At 44.8% G+C, this 19,651-nt stretch overlaps 1 protein-coding gene across 3 annotated transcripts in view; it reads right to left on the bottom strand.

Moving 5' to 3' along the window:
- The window catches only part of MSH3 (mutS homolog 3), a 2,607,526-nt gene that overhangs the window by 2,387,729 nt on the left and 200,146 nt on the right, over positions 1–19,651 (bottom strand). The gene's annotated exons all lie outside the window — the stretch shown is intronic.

The raw sequence follows: 19,651 nt of genomic DNA, 5'->3' as shown, positions 1-19,651 counted from the left end.
TCACTAAGCACTTGTAATAAAGTATTTCAAGAGCACAGTGATGCCACCATGCCAATTACTCTCACCTCTGCTGGTTCATGGCTCCCATCACTTCCCCTTTATGCTCTCAAACATAGGAAGTTAGAGCCCCATCATCCAGAAGTGATGGGTTTAGAACAGGAAAGTTGCGCACTTCAGTACCCAATTCCACATTCAAAGACTCACATATCTATATTCCCCAAACCTAGCAGTACTGGATATGACAGTTAATGTGGTGTCAGTGACTCACCCATATCTCCTTCAACTTCCGCTCACACTTAAATTGAACTACTACTAGCTCGATTTTTATCTTGCAATCCACCAATCCGAATTCTCATGCTGCATGAACTGGTGTAGTGTATTTCCATAAGTGCAAGTTGTTGTGTACAAAAGCATGCTTTAAACATTCAAGGTTAAATCACACAATGCATAAGGCATGTGCAGGATATATAATTCAAACGTCGGCAATGGTGATCATTAATACCAGGGTGGCTTCCACCAGCCCCACTGGGAGCTGAAATCACCCTTCGGGCGCCCAGCATCCTGGAAAAATGCCCTGTTGGCAAAGTGGCCAGTCTGCTACTGTAGGGAAGCTACATTCCGTGGTTAAAGAAATGAAGCAGCTGACCAATATGCTGATGTGTGGAGACCGTGGAAGAGAACAAGTAACCAACTAGTCTCTCTGATAACAGATGGGCACAGGCCCTTACGACTTGTATCTGACCCATGTATCCCTGTTCAGATATAGAGAGCACAAATGTATTCAGTTTCCTTTCTCGAATGCAGGAAAACGGCATAGATCTAAGAGGGATGACATACACTACAGGAGCATAGAACAGACTGCAATAGCACCGATCAGACTAAGAGCATGACACAGATGCAGGGGAAACTCACAGATTGCAGGACCATGGCACAGGCTACAAGAGCACACCAGAGGCTTCATTGCAAAAGCACAATGCAAACTGATCAATCGCAGAAGAGATGGCTGCAGAATTAGTGTGCAGCCCTCGAAAAATCATTAAAAAGTTACTAGACCTATTTTAATTTTTTTACAGAGTTTTATATTGCGCGAACTTGACCCGAATCGGGTATCAGAGCGCTTTACATAGCACCAGTTTCATTACAGAAGGACACATCCATTGTGTATACCTATAGGTCTAGTGACTTAAATAATGTACTCAACTTAATTGTAATGCTCTCGACCCATAAACTGGTTTCAAATTATGTGATCCTGTGCAAATATTTTAATTCACTGAGCTGCCATTTTCTTCATCATGACACATGAGAACACCTCCAAATATGCAAGCTCAGCATGTCTTCTGTACAAAAACCTCTTTTTTTTTTGATTTACTAAACAAAACTTCTGCCTGATATATAATACAAATCTAGCCACATATAGGATACACATGACCCCCGACTTGCCTCTTAGTTTAACAGCATTGTCATCAGAGCGGGGGCAGGCATGTTTCTCAAATCATGTTTAAAACTCATCACTTTTAATAAATACATAACTGAAGCATTAATTGGTAGCACACTGTAATTTGCAATCAGCAGATTTTACATTGAAATAGCCACAAAACTTCCCACCGACATGTGGTTTACTGATAAAACTATAAACGTGCAAACAATAATGATTAGAAATCGAATTTCTGTGAATATTATTTGCACATCACCAAGTAAAGTGTTTTGATTTGTTTTGCTCCTATTTAAATCTTTGCCTGCATCACATTTCTCAATGACAAAATATTGTGCTTTCGTATTTCCTGATATATTTTGAAGTACTTGAACTATTTATTTACAAATATTTAAACCCCTTCGCTGCAAGGCCTCCTACCCCTCCCTTTTAGGGCTATTTGAGGTAGTTTGCGCTTAGGCCCCTGTACCTCTTGGTCTACATAAGGTATCCATGCCAAATTTGCGGCCTTTTCTTCCAACATCTTGGGGATTCTAAAGGTACCCAGGGTTTGTGGATTCCCCTGCAGGGGACAGAGAAATTAGCCAAAATACAGCTGTTTTTAGTTTTTGGGGGGGAAATCGGAAAAAGTGCTGCAGAAGAAAGTGTCTGTTTTGTTCCCTCCAAATGGTATCAACAAAGGGTCTGTGGTGCTAAAATCACCATCTTTTCAGCTTTAAGGAACAGGCAGATTTTTGTCAGAAAACCAACATTTTCCACACAGTTTTGCCATTTTACTGGGACATAGCCTATTTTTCCTATTTTTTGTGCTTTCAACCTCCTTCAATTTAGTGGTAAAAATGGGAGTGAAAACAATAATGGATCCCGGAAAGCTATACATTTCTGAAAAAGTAGACAAAATTCTAAATTCCCCAAGGGGTCATTTGCGTAGATCCTTCAAGGTTTTCCTATAGAAACGAACAGTCGAAATAAAAAACTAATTGAAATTAAGTTGTAAAAAAGAGCCATTGGTGCCAACGTTTTCACCTGTAACTTCTAAGTATGGCAGATTTTTGTAAGCAATATACTGTTACGTCCACAGGACCCTTCTGGTTGCGGTGATATGTAGGTCTTGTAGGTTCACTAGGAACCCGAGGTACCCAGATCCTATAACTGAGCAGCACCTTGCAATGGTTTTTCATTGTATACCGGGTTACCGGGTATATGACAATTCATTTGGTGAAATTTAGGTCTCAAGGACACCTATGTATGTGGGAGCAAAATATATTGTTTAGCTGCAGTATTTGCCCACCTGCAAAATAGTGGGTACCCATACTAGCATTTGAATTAGAGGACATTTTTCAAAATGACTTCCTATTTTAAACATGGTCTTACATTTGGAAGGCAGAAATGCATAGAAAGTCAATTGGTAATAACACATATTCTACAATTCTGTGAGAAATGAGAGAATCTTTTTTTTATTTTTTTCAGCTAAATTTGAGGTTTGCAGGGAATTTTGGGTAGGAAAACATTGTGGGATCGATCCACACAAGCCATACCTCCCAGGTGTCTAGTTTCAGAAATGTCTGGTTTAGGTAGATTTTCCTAGATGGCCGCCAAGCCCGGGACTAAAAAACACAGGTGACTCACTTGCAAAACCAGGCTGTTTTTTGTTAAATAATTTTGATGTCTCCACAATTTGTTTTTGGTCCTTTCCTGTAGCAGGCACTTGGATCACCCACCCAAGTGAGGTAGCATTTCATCAGGAGACACGAGGGAATGCTGGGTGGTAGGAAATGTGTGCAGGCCTGGTGATCTCACAGATTTCCCACCCAGAAATATAAGGAAAATGTGATTTGTTTTACCTGAATTTGAGGTTTGCAGGGTATTCTGGGTAGAAAAATGTTGGGTCAATGTAAGCCACACCTCCCTGGTCTCCCCCGGCTAATTTTCAGAAATGCCTGGGTTTGGAAAGTTTCCTTAGATAACCATTGAGCCCGGGACCAAAAACACTGGTGACTCCCTTGAACAACCAGGTTGTTTTATGATAGATAGGTGAGCACCTGTGTTTTTGTCCCAGGCTTGCGGACATCTAGGGGAAAAGAAAAACCTCAGACATTTCTGAAAACTAGACACCCAGGGATTCCAGGGAGGTGTGGCTTAAATGGATTCCCCAACATTTTCTTATGAAGAATCCGCTGCAAACCTCACATTTTGCTAATTTCCACTAACTTCTGTGTGGGAAAGTTGTGTGATCACTGCACAGCACAAATTTCCTATAACTCAGCGTTCCTGATAAAAATGATACCTTACTGGTGTGGATGGGCCAAGTGAAGTGCCTGTGACATGGAAGGGCCGAGAACGTGTAGAGATTGAGCGGGACCCAAAACAGGTCCAAAAGGGCCGTTTGTTTATATGGTTTGAGGCTGACGCTACTTTGGGCATCCACACAAGTGAGGCATTATGTTTCTCGGGAGACCAAGCAGAATGCCAGGAGGTAGAAAATGTGTGCCTGCATGGTGAACCTACAACTTTCCCACACAACAATGTGAGGAAAATTTGACTTTGCAAGTAAATTTGAGGTTTGCAGGGGATTCTGGGTAAGAAAACTCTGGAGGATCCATGCAAGCCACACTGCCAGCCAAGAGTCAGCCCACGCACACCACCAGCCAAGTGCCACCCACGCACACCGCCAGCCAAGTGCCACCACGCACACAGCAAGCCAAGCGCCATCCATGCACACCGCCAGAACAAGCACCATCCATGTACACCGCCAGCCAAGCGCCATATCCGCACACCGCCAGCCAAGCGCCATCCATACACACAATCAGCCAAGCGTCAGTCCACGTACATCGCCAGACAAGCACCATATCTGCACACCGCCAGCCTAGCAACATCCGTGCACACTGTCAACGAAGTGCCAGTCTGCATACACTGCCAGCCAAGCGCCAGTCCACGCACACCACCAGGTAAGCGCCAATCTAACCTCATCACGTGCAAGCCCACACACACCATTGGCCAAGTGCAAGTCCACACACACCTCCAGCAAAATGCCAGCCAAAGGTCAACTCTAGTTCACACACAAACTTCCCCTGGTTTCTAGTGGTTTTATGCCTCCGCATGGGGGCAGACGAGACTAAAAATATTACTGAAACAGCTCAAATGTGTGCCTAAAAAAAGGGGGACATATGCAAAAGAAACAACTGATGGACGGAATGCTTGGCAATGCAAACATTGCACCAGGATGGAAGCAAATACGAGTCAGTAGGTCAAGGAGGCTACCTTATCTCTCTCTCTTCAATCAACCTCTCCGCCCCTACCTCCACCTACAGCGTCCACAGTGGAATGCAGCAGCGCTGGATTGATTGTGCACTCTTCAATCCCCACCACAAATAGATTTACCGTGTTGGAGCTACAAGAAGAGGTCAATCAAGTTAAGCTGCCTGCACCTACACTGCCAGCCTTGGTCAAGCATCCCAGACGACCCCCCCCCCCGCCCCCCCACCCCACCCCGAGACCTTGGCTGACATCCTCCTAGCTCTCAAGGAAGAGATGGGGAACAGATTTATGGTTTCCGAGAACAACCAAGTGGCGAGTCAGGCCTCCTGTGTAGTATTAGCACAGGAGTTGGAGGAAGTATCTTTAAGAACTGATACTCTGGAGCCGGAAATCCCCAAGATAAAGGAAGCACTCAACACATCCTCCGTGGAGAAGAACCGACTAATGATGCAAAATAGAGAAATGAGGGATGATTTAGAGTGCCTTGAGAACCACTCAAGCAAGAACAACTTGCGATTGATTATTGTTCCAGAAGCCTTAGAAGGGTCTGATATCAGGAGCTTTGTGATCTCGCTGTTGAGAGACCCGATTTCAAAAAATTGCTCAGATATAGATCTCTCTTTGGAGATACAGCGGGTACATCGATATCCCTATAAGAGAAACCCTGCAAGACAGAAGCCGAGAAAAACATCTGAGAAACTTCGTCCTGTATACCACATAGGAGGCTATTTTATCTATAGCACTCAAGGAAGGTTTACTATCGTCCGGGTCATTCTCGTTTTCAATCAGATCAGACGTGCGTCATACCACTGCCCAGAAACAATGGGAAATGGGCACGCGGATGAAGGAGCTGAATAAATTGGGAGCAAAGGCACAGTTAAAATTCCCGGCCTCTCTCCACACAATGTGGAACAATCATTTGTACGTACACTGCTCAGTGGAGGAGGCGGATGATCTGATTGCAGAAATTAAGAAGGGAGCAGGAACATAGAGGAGTGGGGAGGAGGGGGCAGTGGAGCCCTGAATAGAAATAAGTGTGTTTCATCATACCCAGAGATTGAGGCCAATTAGGCTTTAAGGCTATAATAGTAAGGAGGGTTCCCGGGGGGGGGATGGGCACAGGGAGGGGGGGGGGGAGGGGTGAAGGGTAGCACGAGGTGAGGGCCAGTGGGAGAATTATTTGAAAAAAAACAATCCTTCATTTGTCAGAAAGTCTGCTTTATGACCATCATAATGGACTTTGGCTGCTCCTCGAATCCGTCAGGCCTTAAATAATATGATGCACGATCTGGCACTCTTAGATGTTCCAGGGCTAAGAAGGGTAATATGCAGGGATTTACCTTTCAGAGTAAAAAACATGGACATTTTTCAAGAATAGACTATTTGTTAGCAGATAGGTCTATTACAGATTCAATTACATCTATTAATGTCCATCCAAGTCATATATCAGACCATGCTGCGATAAACATTTCTCTGGTAGGCAGCAGTCAGCCAATGAGACCAAGGTGGACATTAAAAAGAGCAATGTTGGCCGATCCAGAAATAGTAGAAGCACTTAAACATGCATGTGCTGATTACTTCACAGTTAATATTGGGTCTACAGCCCTAGACATTGTATGGGATGCCTTTAAGGCTTATGTAAGAGGCACTCTACATAGCCTTATATGTGCCAAGAATAGAGCAGAATCTCACATTTTTTTTAAAATGGAGGACAAAGTAGTCTCATTAGAGGCTGATCTTTCCCGAATGAATCCAGAGATGGTTAAAGCAAAGTCAAGGGTGCAGAAATTGTTGAACGAGGCCAGTCAGTATTACAGAATTAAGTTAGACCTGATTTGTAAAGCACAATGGTTTTCAAAATCAATGCAGAACTGAAAAATCGGGTGTGCTTCTGGCTTGGAAAGCTAGAGTAGACCGGTCTAGGAATTACATAAACCAACTAGTTATAAATGAAAACGGAGATATCTCTAATAAAATGGAGGATATGCAAACCTGTTTAGTCTCACTATTCTCTGAACTATACAAGGAAGAACATTTCCAGAATTCGGAGGCCCTTAAAGCTTGGCTAAGGGAGATATCCCTATCAAGTCTAACATCATATAGCCGTGAACTCCTGGATGACCCAATAACAAGAGACGAGATCCGTCTAAGTCTTGGTAAAAGTAAGAATGGTAAGGCAGCAGGCACGGATGCACTTCCCAACGAGCTGTATAAGCTCTTGATAGAGGAGCTGAACCCGATACTGGAAACTCTGTTTAATTTGATCTTTCAAGCAGGGGGCAAAGTTCCTAAGTCCTGGAAAGAGGCAACGATTGTACTCATCCTGAAACCCTCTAAGGATCCCTTGAGAGCAGATTCTTATAGACCAATATCCCTGTTGAATGCAGATTATAAGATTTTTATGAGAGTTTTGGCAGGGAGATTGGCCAATCTAGCCCCACAACTAATACACTCTAACCAGAAGGGGTTAATCCCTAAGAGGTACATCAAGGAACAGACCCAGCAGCTCATTGGTACTATAGATCTTACCACTGAACATTTTGAACTCTTGGCCGTGGTGGCCTCAAACGCGGCCAAGGCATTCGACAGAGTGTGCTGAGAGTACCTGTGGGAGGTGTTGAGAACAATGGGCTTTGGACCTAATTTCTTATATACCTTAAAAAAGAGCTACGAGGGTGCCTCGGCCAGGATTTTGTTAAATGGGGATTTAACATCCAGCTTTAATATATCAAGAGGGACACGAAAGGGTTGTCCCCTTTCACCTCTGTTATTTGACACATTATATATCATTGGCCCAGGTGCTAAGATCTGACACCCTTTAGATTCAAATCCTACAGTAGCAAGGTCGCACTTGGGGGTCGATTCCGATCCGTTAAAAATTATTACCGTACGACTCGAATCCGTATTTTTTTCCGTACGAATCGTACAAGTCACGTCCGACTCGTGAAGTATGATTCGTACGGGAAAAAGTACGTACGGATCGGCCCGCTCCGTACGAATCGTAGCGGGAAAAGTTGTACGAGATGTACCCGGACACTTTTCCGTACGATTCGGAAAATGACAGTCCGAGCGTGCAAGTACAATCCGGACCGGCTATCAGATTTACAAATCGTACGGAAAATGGCCCATACACGGGGAATGACTCTACCCGCTACGAAGCGAAGTTTGTACGACTCGTAGACCGGGAAAAGTTGTTCCCGGGGTACGAGTCGTTCCACCACCCCCCGTATGTACGCACCGTACCCCCACCCCCCGTATGTACCCCCCGTATGTACGCACCGTACTCCCACCCCCCATATGTACGCACCGTACTCCCATCCCCCATATGTACGCACCGTACTCCCACCCCCCATATGTACGCACCGAACTCCCACCCCCCATATGTACGCACCGTACTCCCACCCCCCATATGTACGCACCGTACTCCCACCCCCATATGTACGCACCGTACTCCCACCCCCCATATGTACGCACCGTACCCCCACCCCCCGTATGTACGCACCGTACTCCCACCCCCCGTATGTACGCACCGTACTCCCACCCCCCGTATGTACGCACCGTACCCTCACCCCCCGTATGTACGCACCGTACCCCCACCCCCCGTATGTACGCACCGTACCGGTGCGCACATACGGGGGTGGGGGTATGGTGCGTACATACGGGGGGTGGGGGTACGGTGCGTACATACGGGGGTGGGAGTATGGTGCGTACATACGGGGGTGGGGGTACGGTGCGTACATACGGGGGTGAGGGTACGGTGCGTACATACGGGGGTGAGGGTACGGTGCATACATACGGGGGGTGGGGGTGCCTGTAAGACTCGTACCACTGGGGAATCAGCTTTTACGGCGGTTTTTGGCTCTCGTAAATAAAGAGCCGTACAGAGTGCCGTAGGGACGGCTCGTACTAGCTGGGCCGTAAAACGCTGCTTACATCCGTACGGACGGCGCGTACAGGCTGTTCGAGATGATTTGTAAGTTTTTTTTTACCCGTACGGTCTTTTGTACGATTCGTACGGAAATCGGCTTTCTGTACGAATCGTACTTCCTGGGTTGTACGGACAGTTTACCGGGTACGAGTTGTATGGAGAAAACGCTCCGTACGACGATTCGTAGGGCCTTTTTACCGGATCGAAATCGGCCCCTTTATGTGGATGCCATGCTGTTATATATGGCAGATCCGGCCACAGCAATACCTCGGGTTGAATATCTGTTAGAGGAATTCGGGTCTTTATCAGGGTACTCTGCCAATCCATCAAAAACCGAGGTGATGTGCTGGAACATCCAAGATTGGGATGGGAAAGTTAGACATGATTTTAAGTATCTGGGTATTATAATTGTCAAGGAGATAGATAAGAGCCCACAGATTAACCTAGATAGGGTTGTTAGACAAATCGACTGTTTGTTAGCAAGGTGGAAAAACTTACCCTTAACCATTTTTGGAAGGGTCAATCTTATTAAAATGGTCATACTCCCCAAACTAAACTACCTCTTCAATGGCATCCACCTCGGCTTTCCCAAGTTAAGCGTCTATAAAATACAGGGGAAGATAGTACGTTTTATATGGGCTTATAAGGGTGCAAGGTTGACATGGAAGAAACTTAGATGTAGGCTTATCAAAGGGAGATCGGCTCTACCAGATATTAATTGGTACTGCGTAGCCTTCCAATTTAAAACCATTCGGATGCTGCTCTGGAAGGTAGATAACTCTACTTGGGGAGGCTTTTGGGCTTTTTCACTCTTCGCCTGTGGTATAAGGTCAGGAGTAAGTGGGGTCTAGGTTATTATTCCGACTTGGCCCCAATTTGGGAATCTCCGGGGACCCTGTTATGCTTAAAAGACAGCTTGAGTATACCAATTAGAAGGGCAGGCATTACAAAATGGTCAGATCTGATGTCTTAAGAGGGCGTACATCCTTGGGAGGTTCTAAAAGCAAAGATCGGGAATGACTTCTCCCGATTTAAGTTTATTCAACTGACTTCCTGGTTTTAGCCGTAAGGAAGAAGTCCATGGCGACTGGGAATTGGAGTTCTCTTCAAGATGTTAATCTCAAGAATAAAGAAGTCTCTAAGTGGTATGAAAAGCTTTTGGAGGCGGACGAGAAGAAGTGCCCACCAAAATACCTGGTCTGGAATGGGGCCTCCCTCGAGTGTGACCTAAAGGTAGTTTGGGACCATTCCTTGAAGCGCCTCTACAACTTTGTGAAGCCAGCCAACTTGAAAAAGAATCATTTTTTTACAATAAACCGTCTATATTGGACTCCGGCTAAGATAGCAAAGTTTGCCCCAATTCCTCCTCCCAAGTGCACAAGATGTGATTGCATAAGAGCTAATGATGTGCACGTCTTCTTTGGATGTCTAAAATTGAGAGATTATTGGGGTGGAATTGAGATTAATTTCAGGTGTATCTTTGGTAGGGAGATCACTTTGAATATGGCTCATGTTTTATTTGGAGAAGACGGTGTCATTAGTAAGTGGCTGAAGAGCTCGCATAGAGTGCTGTAATTTTATCTGATCCGGATTGCCCGATGGGAAATTTGTATAAAATGGAGAGACACCTCACTCCCGAAGGTAGAGTAATGGGTTAAGGCAGCTGTTAAAATTGCATGCTTAGACCAGGCAGTGGCAAAGGGGACTTCTCCTGATATATGGTTTGATTTTTTGATATGGAGCAGAACGCTGGGTTTCTGAACAACTTGCATCAGTCCAATGATTACACCAGGACGCCAACAAATGTGTTGGTCCAGCAAGGTTAGCAGACCAAAGCACATGCAGTGGCCGCAGGGTGCACAACAAAGTATTGCAGACGCTTTTCTGGTGATACGGGGATAAACATTTCTTTTTTTTAAAAATTAAAAAAAACAAGGATCTGGGTTAAATCCATCATTCTTTTGCTCACCACACCACCCAAGTTTGGACCCAGCAATGTGCAAATCAGTCTTGACCCTGTTCCTTGAGGGAACAGTCCAGCCCGAACTGCCAAGTCAGGTCCTCCCTCTACCAGAAACAAGCATCCTGGGACTGGTTTCAGGGCATTATCCTTCATCAGGCAGGCTAGCTTGAATCCAATGGTCCAGGGAGGACCTGGCCGGGCAGTTCAAGCTGGACTGTTCCCACAAGAAACCGGGTCAAGAATGATTTGCATATGGCTGGGTCCAAACTGGTAAGGCACGGTGAGCAAAACAATGATGGATTTAGGCCCAGATCTCTGTGCTGGGGTGAATGTATGACATTGTTCTGCATTCTGTCCATCAATTTTTTTTATTTTTTTTTAAAGGGGAGCAACCCTTGCCTATGAGGCTTCTCCCTGACATGCCCATAAACATCTCCCTGATGCCTAGTGGGTAGATCAGGGGCTATTACCCCCATCGGCTGTCCACAGGAGGAAGAGAGACTGGCTAATTTTTGGAGCGGGGTGGGTGCATTGGCATGCCCACTCTGGGCAGCCCCCACTCCTATGTATAATAAAAAACATAATCCCTGGTACCTAGTGGGCTCTCGTCCCCCACCCCCCGGGTAGGGCAGATAAGGGGCTATTGCCCCCATGTGCCTCTCGGGGGGGGGAGGGGCGAAGGGGGCAGAAAGTCTGTGGCAATTTTATTTGGGTGGTGGGGGCATTCGCATGCCCATTCCGGGCAGCCCCCAGCCCTATATATAAAAAAAACCGAATCCCTGGTGCGTAGTGTACTTTCTGACCCCCCCACCCCCGGTGGGACAGATTGGGGGACAGTAAGACTGAATTTGGGGGGAAACATTGGGAGGGGGGGGGGAGCAAAAGACCTTGCCCAAGGGGCCTCTACCCCCTCCCTGGAGATTAGTGGTGGATCAATGCTTAGGGATTGCTGTCCTGTGGCGATCCCCAAGCGGGGATCTACTAGGGAGGGGTACCATTGGAAAGGGGAGTTCTACCCTTTCCAACAACACATCTCACGTCTGCCTACACGCTGGGGGGGGGGGGGGGGGCTAAGATAGCCCCACGAGCAAGTAGGCAGTGAAACTGAAATGAGCGGATTGGCTCATTTCAGTTTTGGTTTCAGTGAAATTACGTCAGCGCGCCATGCATGCTGATCGTCATTTCACTGAAAGAATCAGAACAACCTCTGGAGCTGGGGCTGCTTGCACCAGAGGGATTTCTAGTGCTACGAGTGTGGACAGCCGGGAGTCGTCTGACGCACAGGAGCACCATGGCGATGGACGAATCCCGGCCATCCGACGCACGGAATGGGCTAAATGTTATGTTAGAAATTTTTTTTATATCTTAAAGCCTTTTATTTAACAATGACTATCAGACAACTCACTTCACAAAAACATCTAACTGTAGTAGGAGAACCAAAAATAAAATACATTTTCAAAGCAGCAATTTGTAAAAAGGCAAACTGACATTTGACCTCTTCCCTTGAACAGACCGCAGAAGTGTCAAGATGAAAACCAAATTTAAAGGCATCTTTATTGCTCATTCTTTCTGAATAAACAGAACACTTGTTCCTTTCCAGATTATGTTCACTCACCAGAACAGACCCGATAAAATCTGATTCGCCATTGGGAGTGGGCTTGTAGATTTTTCAAGGCCTGAAGAAGCACAGAAGAGTTTGCTGGGTACAGAATACACTGCAGGGGAACAGCACAATCTGCAGAAATATGCATTTTATATCCTTTTCCCTCTTCTAACCTTCTCTTCACTCTTTACTCCTTTTTATGTCTGGCTAGAGACAGATGTAACTATATTCAGAGATCATTTCACACCAAACAAATATGCATTGACCCTCTCCCTCCTTCAATAATGAGTAGGGTGACCGTGGCAAAGATGGTCTTCCTCCCACGTTGGCTGTACCTCGTTTAGAATGCTTGTGTCCCGCTAGGGCTTAATTCCTACGCAAGCGAGATAGCTTGTTGGTCTGTCTAATTTGGGTGGAGAAACGCAGTAGGGTGGCACAGGCAGTACTTAAAAGGGACCTGGAGGATGGAGGGTTGGCGGTACCACACTTGCAGTAGTATTATTATGAAGCTTATTGGCAACATGCCAGATGGCTAACAGAGTCTGATAACTGGGAGAAATGACTATTGGGGTTTGTGGTGGTGGTGGTGGGGGGGGGTGATGCTTTGCCTCGCTTGCTGATGCGTGGGGCAGGTCAGAGCACACTTTCCCATATCTTATCAAAACCACAGTGGAGATCTGAGAGAGGGTGGCCCAGAGGGTTCTTCGCAGAGTGCTCTTCAGCAGGGAGCTGTAGCTGTGGCATCTTTTGCCCTTCTAAAGTATAGACACTGACATGTCCATGGAACAATGGAGAGAAGGAGGGTGTCTGATAGCAAGAGATTTGTATCCAAATGAAACCTTTATCACTTTCCAAGAAGCTCAGGACTCCTTTAGGACTGGACCGGCCCACTTTCTACACTAAGCTAAGCTGGAAAGCCTCACAAGGGAGTTGTGGACTGATTTTGGAATGTGATCCCGTGGCCCTCAACGGTCCTTGATGGTCTCATTGGATACAGGGAGGGGTGACACTTAATTACGCTCTTTCACAAGGCCCTTAGGAATGACTCGCATAATCGGCCATTCATGGCAAGAGGAGAGTGGGAGAGAGACCTGGGAGCGTGCATCTCTGATTCAGACTGGACACATGCCGGTGCCCTGGTAGATGGAGTATTTTGTAATCATAGCTTTTAATTAGTGCATTTTCATTTTATATACCGCACCTACAGAATGCCTTTTAAATTGAACAGAATGAATGCAACTAGGGGTGATGGATGTGTGCGTTGTGAGGAGGAAGGTGCCACTTTTTTTTACATTTGGCCTGAGAGTGTATCGAAGTCCAGGATTACTGGTGTCAGGTGTTGCCATGCATTGAGGAAGCCACAGGGATACAGATCCCTCTAATGGAACTCGCTTGCCTGTTGGGCATGGTGGGTAGACCTAGAGGACGGAAAATCCCCTACAAGCTTGCTCAGCTTGCCCTCCTTCTGGCGAAGTGACGCGTAACCATAGGGGTGCTGGGCACTAGGTCCCCCTAGTGGTTCAATGATTGAGCGACCTCATGAAATGAAAGGTGGCAGAAGAACATCATACAAGAAAAGCATGCAATGATGAGAAGGCAGCGGAACAGATATTGTTATGGGTCCATTGCTTGAAAAACTAAATGGAGAATCAAGCACAGATGACAGCTCAGATGCAGAGGGGTGACTGTGCAGATTATGGTAACCTTTGCACCCTTTGTGACGACTGAGTGTAAAACTACTGTACTCCTTTTTAGATGTTCTACTAGCCAACTGGGTTCATTTTACAAACTGCACAGAAAATTATGTGGGCCTCTTGCAGCTTTTGCACATGTTAAGTGACGCAAACTCATTCCCATAACCGCCTTTATTTCGTAACTATTTCTTGCACTGTATGTTTCTTTCTTTGATTTTTCCTTTGTCTCATGGAAACTAATAAACACAGCTTAAAAATACATATATATGCTTTGACCCAGTAAATAAGACTATGACTTATAACTGAACATTATTTGATATTTGGAATCTTAAAGTTATTCATCCATTCTCCATGCCCTTAGTCACTCATCCTTGCACTCATGCATCCACATGTTCACTTATTCTTGCATTCTCTTTCTTGCCCATCTACAATACCACATCAGCCCTTGAGAAATCTACTCACTCGCATGCTTTGGGGAGTCTGATTTTATTGGGGGCAAGCTATTTTAGGGCTTTCCGGCCTGGTTTGGCGAGAGAGCTCCCGCAGGTAAAGAACAGGTGTTCTGTAAATTCAGAATGTTAATTACCAATAAAGATGTCTTTAACTCTTGCTTTCATACTGTTACATTTGCTGTTGTTCAAGAGAGAGGCCAAATGTCATATCTTCTTACAAATTGCTGCTCATTTTATTCTGGAGATTGATGTTTACTTTTTTTTCCTCGGACTACGAAGTTAGAAGATTTTGTAAAGTGAACTGTCTGACAATCATGCTGTGATACAGGGAGTGTAAAATGAAAGGCTGTAGAAGGTCTTTTTGAAGTGGCCTGGAAACAAAGATTAGGATCAAAACAAACCAAATGCAAATGATAAATATTTGCTGAAACCGGAATTCCACACGTCATCATTTGCATGCTATAGTTTGTTCAGTAAAGCTGTAGGTCAGTGGGAAACTGTGTGGCTATTTCATTGGGAAGTATGCAGACAGTGTGCTACCACATCATGCTTTAATAATAGGTTTATTAAATGTGAGAGTTTTTAAACGAACTGAAAAACATTCCTGCCCCCACCCTGATGGCAATGCTGTAAGTGAACTAAAAGACAAGGGGTTGTGTGTACCCTATATGTGGGCTGGATTTATATTACACATTTTTAGGTTTGCAAAGGATTCTGGGTAAGAGACCCTGGTGAGAGCCAGTCACCCCATCCTGGATTCCACTGGGTGTCTAGTTTTAAAATAAAAAATGTATAGGTTTGCTAGGTTTCCCTAGGTGCCGGCACAGCTAGGGTTCAAAAACTACAGCTAGGCACTTTGCAAAAAAAGGTCATTTTTCACTGTGAAAATGTGGTGGGTCCACGTTGCGTTTTGGGCCGTTTCCTGTCACGGGCACTAGGCCTACCCACACAAGTGAGGTACCATTTTTCTCGGAGGACTTTGGGGAACACGGGGTGCGTGGAATTTTGCAGATCCACGTAGATTCCAGAATGTTCCACAACAGAAATGTGAGGAAAATGTTTTTTACACATTTTTAGGTTTGCAAGGGATTCTGGGTAAGAGAACCTGGTGAGAGCCAGTCCAGTCACCCCATCCTGGATTCCCCTGGGTGTCTAGTTTAAAAAACTTTATAGGTTTGCTAGGTTTCCCTAGGTGCCGGCAGAGCTAGGGCTCAAAAACTACAGGTAGGCACTTTGCAAAAAATGGGTAATCTTTCATTGTGAAAATGTGTTGCGTCCACATTGCATTTTGAGCAGTTTCCAGTCATGGGCACTAGGCCTACCCACACAAAATAGGTACCATTTTTATCGAGAGATGTAGGGTAACACAGAATTGTAGAGCAACTGTTATTACCTATAGACTTTCAATGCATTTCTACCTTCCAAATAAAAGACAATGTGTAAAAAATAAGTCATTTTGAAAAATGACCTATAATTCTTTTGCTAGTATGGGTATTCCCAATTTCGGAAATGTGCAAATATCTACTGTTTCCAAACTCTATATTTTGTTCCCATTTCAGAAATACATTGGTATCTTTCATACCAATTTTTCCATATATACATTTTCCCAGAATAATTGCTATATACCCGGTACATAATAAAAAACCATTGCAAGTCGCTGCTCAGTTATTGGCTCTGGGTTCGTCAGGTTCTTGGTGAACCTACAAGTCCTATATATCCCCACAACCAGAAAGGTCCAGCGGATGTAACGGTATATTGCTGTCAAACAGCTGTCATAATTAGAAGAAGTTACAGGTGAAAACGTGACACAGATGGCAGTTTTTTTTCAACTAATTTTTAATTTTTCCTATATTCAACTGTTAGTTTCTATAAAGACTCCTTGAAGGATCTACACAAATGACCCCTTGCTGAATTCAGAATGTCGTCTACGTTTCTAAAATGTATAGCTTTCCAGGATCCATTATTGCTTTCATACCCATATCTACCATTAACTGAAAAGAGGTTGACTGCACAAAAAAATAGCAAAAATAGGCTATGTCCCAGAAAAATGTCCAAACTGTGTAAAATATTTTGGTTTTCTGACATTACCTTTAGAATCCCCATGATGTTGGAAAAAAAAGGACACAAATTTGCATGGATACCTAATGTGGTCAAAAAGTTACAGGGGCCTAAGCGCGAACTACCTCAAATAGCCAAAAAAAGGCTTAGCACCCGGGGGGGAAAGGCCTAGCAGCAGAGGGGTTAAAGCAAATTCTGCCATTCATAGGAAGCCAATGTAAATATGGCAGTACTGGTTTAGTTTTATTGATCTGGAAGTCTTAAGTAATAAGCAGGTGGCTTTGTTTATGACAGATTGAAGTTATTGCAGCAAATTGTTGTTATTTATTCCTTCATACCATTCATTACAATAATCTAATCTATGTATACACAGTACAGAAATGACTGTTCTTCCACTTTCAAGTGTATGGAGCAGAGAATAGATTTAAGGTTGTGCATAAGAAAGGTAGAAGAAGAGATAATGGAGGATACTTGAGAATCCATCTTTACCTTAGATTTCCTGTTTTATGCAGTTAGATATTAAGCCCATTTCTTTCCATCCACTCATTTAATTGAAGAGCTACTCCATCATGGCCATGGACTTTGAGGGAGTGCCACATTTAGATGAAAATTCAATTGAGCGTCATCTGTATCAATGTATAAATACATCCAAAAACATCCGAACATTGAAGAACTCTGGGGCTCAAAGGTTGGTGAGGTGACCTATATTGGCAAACAGCAATTTTCTGGGTCCTGTCTTCCAGGGAGGACGACAACCATTCTAATACTTTGCCAGATAGCCAACGGAGGGTAAGACAGGCTATCATGAGGTTATATCCATAGTATCAAATCCCATTGCGAGATGGAGAGAAATCAGGGCACAGTGACTTTCAGTATATGCTGCTATTTTCAGGTCATGTATGGTAAAAAAAACATGGGTAATCCATTTATTTTTGGGTGAAAACAGTTTTGGCACCATCAATGATATGATTGCCTTCTGGATATGTGGACATTTGAGTGGCCACAAGATGTATAGGAGCTTAATGACAGCCGGTCAGGCTTGATGGTTCTGTCATTACATAGAACATTAGGGTCTGGATTGGGCTTTTTAAGTAGCGGTTTTACTATGCTTCAATTTCACCTGGACAATGCCAGGTGCTAAGGAGGATTTCATATGTGGTTTTGATAAGGTCCAGAGGTTTATTGAATAGTATTCAGATAGATATTGAGTATAAGAGAGAGCCTGGTGACTCAATATGGTCATCTTGCCTATCCAGAAAAGCAACATTTCAGCCACTAAATCAGGTCAATATGGTAAGTACCATGGTGGGCAGCAGAACAGTGTGTGTCTTCTAAACAATTCCCTTCTCATTAATAAGGCTGCACTATGTATTCCTTCAGAATACGGACTACAAAATATCAAGGCCTAAATATTGAGACCCAAAATATCAAGAATCTTAATATAAATTGATAGTACATGTTTACTATACAACTTTGCATCGATGAACCTTGGTGTCTCACCCAGCGTGGACTGTGCCCTTTGAAGAAGCAATGATGCAAACTATACTTAAGCTACACCCACAAACAGCTATACATGGATGTTCTGCCACTTTAACCAAAGAATTTGGAGACATCGCCAACAATCTGCACTAAGTGTAGAATGTGAAACAAACAGCCAATTTGCCTTTGAATTAAAAGATGGATTACACTAGCTTTTGTACCTGTAACAAAGTTTGCCTAACTACTACAACTCATTTATAAAGTCCATTGTACCAACAAAACAAGTGCAAACGAAGGCCTGATTACGAGTTTGGTTTTCTGACTGCCGGACCGCCGCTGCGGGGGTCGGGACAATGTCGCCAAGCCGGCGGCTTCCCGATTGCTGTATTACAACACCGCCCGGCTGGCGTTGTCGTCTCGGCTGTGCAATGACGGCAGCTTGCTTTGGCTCTTACAGGAAGGATATGCTGCCACAGTGGCAGTGCCACGCACCATGTCATGCCCCATGCATAGACCCCATGGGCTAAAACTCCCTGGGGCCCTGTTTGCCTCCCCTTTCCTAGCCTTTCTGCTGATATTGTCATGGCGGGATCCCCACCATGAAAAGGTCTGCGGAAAGGCAGGTCGTGATCAGCACGGTGGTGCTGGCATCAGCACCACAGCCGCATAGCACTGCTTTCCCTACCCCACCCCATCAGGATCCAGGATCCTGTCGGTGGTCTTGTGTTGGGCTGGTGGCATTCCGACAGCCAAACTCTTAATCCGGCAGTTAGACCACCACCACGGGTATGGCTATATTCGTAATCGGTACCCAAGACCCCTAATGGACTACTTTAAAGACACTTGGGTTGGGAGACTGCACTGTTCTGGAGAAAGATGCCAACCCAAATTCCAAATACCATGATGGAAAGTCTATGACACCACCAAGGCTCAAGAAGACAAAACCAACAGCATAGTGGATGATGGCACATGCCTTCCAATCTACATTAAGGAGAACTCATCGTACAATCTACAAATTCATAGAGGGCCTACAAAAAGATCACAGCTACTAACAACTAAGAATGGAGCAACCATTGACCAAAACAAAACCTACAATTGCAAACAAACCAATGCAATGAACCACATGCTAAAATGTAAAGGAACATTATTGAATAAAAACAAAGGAATACACTACTTAGAATCAATAGCAAGAACCTCTTTATAAAAACAACCTACACATTAACCAATAAACCCTGTCAAAGGTGTACACCAGCATAACTGAAATATTTTATCTAAATTGTTAAATAATTTGTATACAAGTCAACACAACATAGGGGCCGATTCCGATCTTGGTCGGAAGGGCACCGAATCGGATTCGTCCGGAAAAACTACGAGCCGTACGCGCGTTTTCTGGCCGACTCATACAGCTGTACGAGCTAGCAAGTACGATGCAAGCTACATGAGTCGCTTCCGGGTCCGAACCGCTCCGTATGTCGGAACCTAACCATGGCGTGCAATGGATGCGATTTACAACCGAGTCAGTACAATGCACGCGGACAGCCTGTGCGAGCCGGAGTGTACGGCTCGCAAAAGCTGCCGGAGTCGGACTTGGGGGGTCCACATCGGACCCCCTGACACCCCCAGCCCTACGACTCGGACACAGGGGAGACCTATGGGTCTCCCCAACACAGGCATGTGCGGTGTGGGTGGCACCGACGCGTACCCACTGTAGGGGGTGCACTTGTTCGAGACGTACCCATTCAGTCAATGGGAGCCCATGTACGCGTCGTACGACCGGCTCCCAT

This window comes from Triturus cristatus, chromosome 2_1 (genome assembly GCF_964204655.1).
Source record: "Triturus cristatus chromosome 2_1, aTriCri1.1, whole genome shotgun sequence".
NCBI classification, from domain to species: domain Eukaryota; kingdom Metazoa; phylum Chordata; class Amphibia; order Caudata; family Salamandridae; genus Triturus; species Triturus cristatus.
This window is presented reverse-complemented; position numbering and strand designations above follow the sequence as displayed.